Source organism: Larimichthys crocea, chromosome XIX (assembly GCF_000972845.2).
Source record: "Larimichthys crocea isolate SSNF chromosome XIX, L_crocea_2.0, whole genome shotgun sequence".
Classification (NCBI taxonomy): Eukaryota; Metazoa; Chordata; class Actinopteri; family Sciaenidae; genus Larimichthys; species Larimichthys crocea.
Window position 1 is genome coordinate 2,402,733 of NC_040029.1, and position 8,975 is coordinate 2,411,707.

At 38.9% G+C, this 8,975-nt stretch overlaps 1 long non-coding RNA gene across 1 annotated transcript; it reads right to left on the reverse strand.

The window, feature by feature from the left end:
• Nucleotides 1-305: 305 nt before the first annotated feature.
• On the reverse strand, nucleotides 306-8,292 carry LOC113748343 (uncharacterized). Its single transcript, XR_003464289.1, has 3 exons — nucleotides 8,082-8,292; nucleotides 7,862-7,925; nucleotides 306-541 (listed from the first exon to the last, which is right to left on the reverse strand). It is a non-coding gene; the product is annotated as an uncharacterized LOC113748343 (long non-coding RNA).
• Nucleotides 8,293-8,975: the final 683 nt, after the last annotated feature.

An 8,975-nucleotide genomic window follows, 5' to 3' on the forward strand; every position in this document is an offset into this window, starting at 1 on the left:
ATTGGCAATATTCTCTCTCTGTTTCTCACCCCCACACTCAAAACAAAAACACCAAATTTCCTGACATCTACTCTTCCATGGCAGGCTATTGTGTTTCTTCCCAGAACTGTGTAAACCCAATAAAAGCCTCTCCGATGTCTCTCTCCTAAATGGCTTTCTCACACACACACACACACACACACACACACACACACACACACACACACACACAGCTAAAATGAATGTGAACAAATACATTTACACGATTTTGAGTTTATTTAACGAAATTTCTTTGGTTTGTGGCACAAAATAAAAGCAATAAAAAACGTTAAATCACTTCATCTGCATTCTTTGATATTTCAACACATCTGTAAGGAGTCAGAGGAGCTGCAGACGCACAAATGTAGCAGCAACGTCTAGATACTGTTTCTGCACTAATGGCACATTTTATGTGCACGGGTTCTTCATCACACAAACAGATAGAGAAGTACCATATCTGTAGTTCTGGTCATTTATAGGTGCACTAGACCATGGGATGACTTCACAATGTTGTTGGCTCCCTCTGTTGGCAGACAGTAGATGCTGTAGTCAGTGGAAATAAACAAACTGAAACTTTCTAAAAAACTGTGATGGTCCCTATGCTGGCTCACTCTGCTGATTGTTTCCAGGCTTCAGACCAGATCAGCAGCATGTGACACGTCTGGACCTTGTGTGCTTTAGGCAGAAAGCCAGAGCAGCAGTCCGCCTCATTCTGCACACCTTTTTCCTTTGTGGATCATGTTCCACATCCATACAGTATATGTTAACGCCTTACACCATGGACCTTACAGAATTCTCCCACTCATTTGTTTGTTTCTGATTCACTTTTATTGTGAATAAATGACTTAATTATTTAGTTTACTCGTGTGTCTTCTGTTTTTATTGGAGTTAAGAGCGAGGCTGTAACGAGGACAAATGAATGCAGGCCCTGCACAGCCACAGTGTCACACGTAGCTTGATGTTCGTAGGGCTGGACTGGAAATTACATGAACTCACTGACATAAACGTTCCCACCTAAGCATTTAAGAGTTCCTTTATTAAAATGAATCTCGTATTAACCTCAGCCTGGTGTCTGACCTGCAGTGCAGTGGTGAAGCTTTTTCACCCTCACACATCGATTTCTCATTTTTAAAAGCTCAGAGCTTTCTTAAACATGCTGCTCGGATTGGGGTGTCGTTCAGCTCAGTTGGTAGGCTGCAATTAATGATTATTGATTAATCTGTTGATCAGTTTCTGATTTAATCAATTTGTACTTTGGTCCATAAAATGTAAAAAAGAAAATGCTGATCACTGTTTCCCGAAGTCCACAACCCAAAGATAGTCAGTTAGTCAGTTTACTGACATGGAGGAAAACTCCAATAAAATGATGATTAAGTGTTGCAAACCTGAATTTAAAGCTCACTATCTGTTTGATAGAGAGTAGTGAATAGCGAACATGGGAGTCATTTTCAGACACAACATTATTGTGGGTGGTTGTGAAACCATTGGAAACTTCCAGTTCAAACAGGACTTGACATAGACTTAATCGCCCACATGTCGTTATTTCTCAGCAGCAAAGACATTATATTTAACGTGAATCTGATTGTGAAAACTGATTGTGTTTCATTTTGACTCATCGGTGGCCCAATGCCCCTCACTGCTTAATTCCTGTTTCGCTTTTTCCCCTATGGCACAGAGACAGGAAATGATATTGAGAGGTTCACATGACAACGCAGTGTGTCATCAATGACAGCTGGCCAAATATTAGCAGTGACCTCTGGAGCTGATGAATTAAACATATTAATAGCCCATCTCATTCACACATGCTCATACATTTCTCATAATTACTCATTGGCCTCCTGATGACCACAGTGACCTCACACAGGCAGGAAAAAAAATAAAAAATTCCTCCACTCATTTTATTAGACATTCAGTCGGTACTATCCTCAAATCTGCTTAACACCAGCTCATTCTTTCCACTGCAGATAACGCACGCTTTGTATTTTTACAGACTACATTCCTATTTTTAAATGGTGCGCTGTACCAGCATATTGGAACGTCTGCAGCACAATGGAAACATAAAAGACTGTTAGATCAAGACTTTCAAGTCCAAGATCAAATTATTGCCTTCATAAATCAGCTATGAGTGGTAGGAAATTATTTCAGTGCAACAGAAAGGACGGGTTAGAAGTGAACAAAGGGCAAACTAAAAAAAGCACAGAATTGGTTTTAAGGAATAGAGCCACACTCTGAAACCTGTTGTCAGTGTAGAGAAAGCTGCTGTAATACAAAAATGTATCTACAATCCTTGGCATGCTGCAACCCCTAAGGACCCTGGCATCCAGGTATTTAGTTACTATTTATTGCAAACATATCCAAAGCAGAACGGAGGAGAAGTGTAACAGCTCTCTGACCTGGCTGTAAGCTGAGTCATTTTTGTGTAGTGCAGAGAGCAGGAAAACGGAACAACAGTTTAGATTAGTGTATTAGACACTAAGTGGCTAAAGTGTGCATTTTTAACCTGAGGGCGGCTTCCCGGTTATGAGATAAATCGGATGATTAATTTCTGAGGAAAGCTTCTGAATACAGATTTCTTTTTTAGATGTTTCTGTAATCTTCTTTTTCTTGTGTAAAACTGCTTTGGGAAATAGTCCAACACTGACAAATGTCCTTATCCTCAAGCATCAAGCTTATATTAACGTAACAGTTTTTTAGATTCACTGCTGCAGTTAAAAACTGTTTTGCATTTTGTTTAGTTCCCGTCAAAAGATAATAAAGCATAAATGACTTTACATCCTCATGTCTTACTCGATCCCCAACCATTTTATAGTGATCAGGTACACCGAGGCAACATAACACTCAAACTTTGCCACACAAGTCACAACACAAAGAGTCGGGTAATCTGTAGGCTAAAGCAGTGGTTCCTAACTTTTTGTCTTGCGTACCCTCTGAGCCTTTTTGTCATACCATGAGTCCCCCCTCACTCATATGTGTTGATGATTCTCCAAAAGTAGAATGTAACACAAGTGATTAAATGAAAATCATTTTGTTTCATCTCCTTAATTTTAACATTTAATTCTCAGGCATTTTCTTCTTTAACTCAAATTAAACATAAAAATAAATATGTTGCCTTGAAAATAATCTAAATAAATAAATACATAATCAAAATAAATAATAATCCTGCCTTTGTTATATATAACGCTTGTTACATTTACCACAAAAAACTGGACCTCCAATTTCATCGAGCTGACCGGCTTGTTTTTTTATGTTCACCACTTGTCCAATAATATTAACCGACACATCGAGCCGACGGGACATGTCCGGTCGAACGCCCTGCTTGCAGAATCAGTGAATTCTTTTAAGTCACTTCTTAAAACACATTTTTATAGACTTGATGTTTGTCTTTTTAACTCTTTTAACCTTTAACTTGAATTAAATCATTAAATTTTACTGTGTTTTATTTTTATTTCATTTGTTTTGTGGTTGTTTATGTAATTTATGCATTTCTTAACTTTTAATTTATTTATTTTTTAAATGACTTTTTATTGTCTTCTAAATGTTGTTGGTTCTTATTTTTGCCTGAGTATTTTGTTCATGTCTGTCAAAGCACTTTGTAAATGCTGTTTTTAGCTGGGAAACTGGCACTCATGTGTAGAGCATCAAATACATGACAATATGGGAATTTAATGTTGATTAGAAAGATTGTTCAACAAGTTGCTGGAGTTTCCACCCTGACCTGAAATGATCATTTTATAGATGTTACAATGAGCACTGCAGTCACCATTCTTTGTGAAATGAAGCCACACTTTAGACTATTTCTTCCTGCACACCTTGACTCCTTGTTGTTTGAAGTTTTGCAATGTGCAACTGTTACAAAAACATGCCGGCATTGATAAAAGTCATTGATAAGCTCAAGCAATTTGGAAGCGATTCTCAAATAGACCTGGCTCTCGATTCCTATCCCTACTCATAGCTTTGCAAAAGAGCGTAGCCCCTAAACACTATTTTTGCAGTTGCTGCACAGAGTGTCTTATGTTCATTAACTGCATGGCTGTTATTTTCTCTTGCCATCCTGTAGAAATGCAGCCTGGCTTTGGCAGAGATCCTCTGTGGGTCATGTGTCTGTGAGAACACAGATGAACAGACATCCCAAGGGAATTCTTAGTGCAATTATGGACAACAATTTGATCGGCATGATCTTGGAGTATCTATTCCCACACACAGCCAAGTTCACAAACACAAACACAATGCACTCAAGTTAGTATTCAAGAAGCCAAGTCTTCCCAACATTCCATATCTCTGTAACCCTGCTCCCAGATGGCTGGGACGGTTTGTCTCACACACACACACACACATCGATGATGTTACATCCACAAGCTGGGCTAATGACACAGACACATGCATGCACACAATGTAGGGTCAGTCATGGGGATGCAAAGCCCGGCTGGATTACGTGGACACACACACGCAGGCACAGGTAAGACCTCCTATTACTAACAAGCACAAACAGGCTCTCAGTGAGTCCTGGTGAAAGACAGAGTTTGATCCTCTCTTTGCTCTGCTGTGTTCCTCTCCATCATCACATCTTTTGCTTTTGCATTCTTACACCCATCTCAGCATCTGTGTGTTATTATGCCATCAGTTCTCTGTGATTGCGTACACCGACCTTGTAATCAAGCCAGACTCCGTCTCCACGTGTCTACATGTGTGCAGTCGTGTATTGCTGCTGTGCACGTGCTGGAAACCAGTCGTTGTGGTTGGTGTTATGCAACTGCTCAAATTACTTTAAAAAGGAACAGATTTAGTGAAATTGGCCTTTTACATAACGACCGCAGTCTGCTTTCACTCAGTGTAATGTATGGTAGACCAATAAACCAGAAATATGATGTTCCGCCTTTGTTATCAGTGAAACATATCCGAGTTACTCCTGAAGAATAAACGAAAGATGACAGGAAACTAACACCGCTTCATGTGTCAGGCCTGCTCTGTGTGTGTGTGTGCATTATGTAATTATATAATAAACATGGTCTGCTTACACTAATGTTATAACTCACACATAACACAGGGCCCCGTGGCTGGTCTACAATCAGGTTACATACTTGATCTACGTCGGATCATTTCCCTTCTGACTGAAGAGGCTGACTCAGTTTTTCCAGGCATCGGTAAATGCAATTATTTTGGATGTATGCTGTTTGCATGTGTGTGCGTGTGACCGTCAAATCATCAGGCACACACAGACTCACACACACACATACATGCATTCATAGATGCATGCAGGTTTTGTGTGTCATTCAGACAGTTTACCCAGAAATGGACTGAACAAAAAACAAGTGAATCGACAGCTTTGCTAACAGCCAATCATCAACCATGGTCAACAGCAAGAAGCCCAGCTCGGCTTACTTTACTGTCCATCACGACAGGAATGCAGGACATCAGAGGGGAAAACAAGAAAACATTTTCTCCATAAAAGATTATCCAGTTTCGCCAAAATCAGTCAAATAGTTGGTGGGGTGTGACTTAAAGCGTCAGTGGAGCATCAACATGATTTAAAAATCTGTTTGTTTTTTTAATGGGGATTTGATTTTATCAACGCCACAGCTTCAGCCCAAAATTCAGGGGAACAAGTCAAATGGAACAAGTCGGGTTCACATTATTCTCATTTCCTTCATTTTCTCTAGTTGGTGAAAACCTAACCGAGACAGCTTCAAGTTGATTTCATAACTCTCTTCAGACACTGTCCTTTGGCAGACCAGCAAGTCCTGAAACTGATCAGAATGCTGATGCAGTCTCCTCACAGCATGCTTACATTTTGCTTTAGGAGCATCAGCATGTTTTGTTTGTGGCTCCTAAACTTTGGATCTCACTCCCTTTGGACTTAAGCTCAAAAGCAGCTCCTGACCATTGCTTTATGGATTTTTATTCCAGTTTCATGAAGTTTTTACTGTTCTTACGTCTCTGTTTTATGCCTGCTGCCTTACTTTTTACTGTGAGGTTCTGCTATTGAAAGTTACTGTATGAATAAACGTCTTTCACAGATTTTTGCCTCCAGACAGGAAAGTTACCTTCACTGCCTGCAGGCCTAACACTGCCTTAGCCCTCCATTTCGGGTAAACAAGTTTTTTTGGGTATAGCACTATTACTGTTTGTTAGATTGATGTAAATATAGTTGCGTTTTCATAGTTTAAGAGCTTTCAACAGCACCTTCTAGGGTTTCTGGGGAGATCTGCGCAGGTTTGATCTGTCATCACTAATCAAACTGTGTGCAGCCACACAGTTTATTGCCAACATCCGAGCAGCCATGCCATTAACTCGTAGGTTTGTTTCTCTTCTCAGCTGCAATGGCAGGAGTCGGTTTACCTGAAACAGCTGCCAACAGCAGGACAGCTAACTGTTAAAAGTCAGCGACAGCAGTTATTTCACTTCCCCGACCCAGCAATGGCACTGCCACACGTTACATCGCCGACACATGAGCTAAAATCAGATATTAAATCCTTTAAGCCCAGAAATCAGACAAAACATTATTTTATTTGACAAATGTTTTTCCAGACACGATTTTTATTTTTTTGCTCTGCTCACTACAGCTTTGATGCTGATTGACTTGAGCAGCTCGAAGACTGACTTCATGACGGAGAAATCCAATCCAAGACAGGAGTCTTGATGAGGAAAATGGTCTGAAAATAAGACAATAAATCTCTCATTTTTGGAGCGGATATTCACCTAAAATCTTTCTTAAAATACTTAAACAATTTAAAAAAAAAGTATATTTATTTTATATCAGGTTAAATGTGACGTGAAATCTGGCTTAAGTTCAAATTAAAAATGAAATAATGAACATATCATAGACACATGGCTTACACATGTCTTATTGGGATTACAGAGTTGCAGAATACAGTATATGGGGGCTGATAAATTATTGCTCATCAAATTCTATTCATTCTGAATTCTCAAAACTTTTTAATAGGCTTTATGTACGGCATAATATAATATAATGATATATCTATGACAGACGTTTTTTTATGTAAAGTAAACGAACATTTGAAAAGTCAGGGCTAAAACAGTGATGACGGTTAGATGTGTTTTGACCAGAGCTCTGCATTGTATTATGGGTGTCTTATCAGTATCAGCCATGAGAATCAGATTTCAAATTTATCAATTTTTAATAAAAAAAACAAAAAACAGATTGTGCATCCTTAGTTTCTAGTGTTTGCATAATAAATACACACAGTACTACAAACCGAAGAGTCTGAAGATCTATAAATTTATGTTCACATCAAAAAATATCAGTGCATGTATCAAATAAATGACTTACACGCTCCTATCTACATGCCATACAAAAATCAGCCTGCAGGCCAACAGTATTCTAGGTAGATATGAAATCTCATTAATATGTACAGCAAAGCTTCAACAAACAAAACAAGTATGAAGAAACTGTCTCAAGAGCTTCACACAGCTTCTGCACAGGTTCAGTTATATATCAACAAGTTAACAGGAAACTGAATGATCAGTAGACCTTTTTCACAGCAGCCATTTTGACATGAAACAGGGTCGACACAGGTGTTACCCATGACACTAATTAAGGTTGCAGTGACGACATCTGTGTTTACCTGCTATACATGTCAAAATGGCTGCTCTGAAAAATAAAGTCTCTGTAACATAAATGTTTTTGTTTTGCTTTTTCTCGGTAATATCAATGTTTTTTTTTGTTTTTTTTCCTCTGTAATATCAATGTGAACACAGCAAACAGGTGAATGACGTCACACGCTGATAACTACACAGCCCGGGCTAATTAAGCACCAAAGACAGCTAACAAAGACATGGACAGACAGACAGACAGACAGACAGACAGAGGGTGTATCTGACTCACGTTATTTGAAGTCCACGTCCACTCTTCCTCCCTTTCTTTTCAAGTCTCCGTGTCGACAGCTGTTCTGTTTGAAGACAAAAGTCTTCATTTCTTCTCCCTCCACAGCTGCTAACCTAACTGACGAGCTTATTCCAACAAAATGCTGGTGACTGATATCATTAGCAATACTTAAACTGGCTAACTCTCACCCCTAATTAAAATAATAAATAAAAATACTTACTATAGAATAATTTTTGTTTCTTGTAAGGTCAGACCATGACATGGTTTCTCCTCCTCTGTCCATTCACAGTCTCTGACAGTGAGTGCATATTCTTTCATAATTAAAAAAATCTTAATTAGCTTCACCTGGCTTCTCCAAGGAGACATGGGGAATGGTGCAATACCGTCTGTGACCACACAGACCTGCTAACGCTTACAAATCATTACAACCAATAGGGGCGCTGTTTCACAGATAGATGGATAGATAGATAGATAGATAGATAGATAGATAGATAGTCTGTCTTGTACCCACTCAAATATGATTGTGTATTTTGTGTTGTGGTAAGCCCTCACAGCATCATGTTCAGTCCCTAAGCATCATTAAGACAAAGATAAAGCAAGTCATTGGATAAAAACTGAAGCTGATTCACGAGTTTGGTCTGCCACCATACCACAGTCCAAGAGGGCTTCAGACCCTTGACTCCATGGTTTTGGCATGATTTTTCCATCAAGAGACTGATTCAAACTATTTGCGGCCACAGAAACCACATCTGAAACACAAATAATCTATTCCACATTCTTTGATCGGCATTTCAACTGCCGGGAACATTACATAGCTCCCATGATGCCTCTGTCATTACCAGACAGGTGGTGAAACGATGGGAGAAACAACGTCAGGATCATTTCCAAGACATTTCCAGGACACAGATGCCCTTCACCTAAAGTCACTGCAATTTCCATGCGTAGTGTGATTTCATGAGCGGAAAACCAGAACAGTTAAAGGCTTACTGGCACTGGTAACATGCTTTTGTTGATTAAAAAGCCATAAAATAAATCCAAATTATTCATATTAAATTATACATTTAATTAACTTATAATGAATGTGGTATAATAAAATTAGTAAAAAGATCACAAT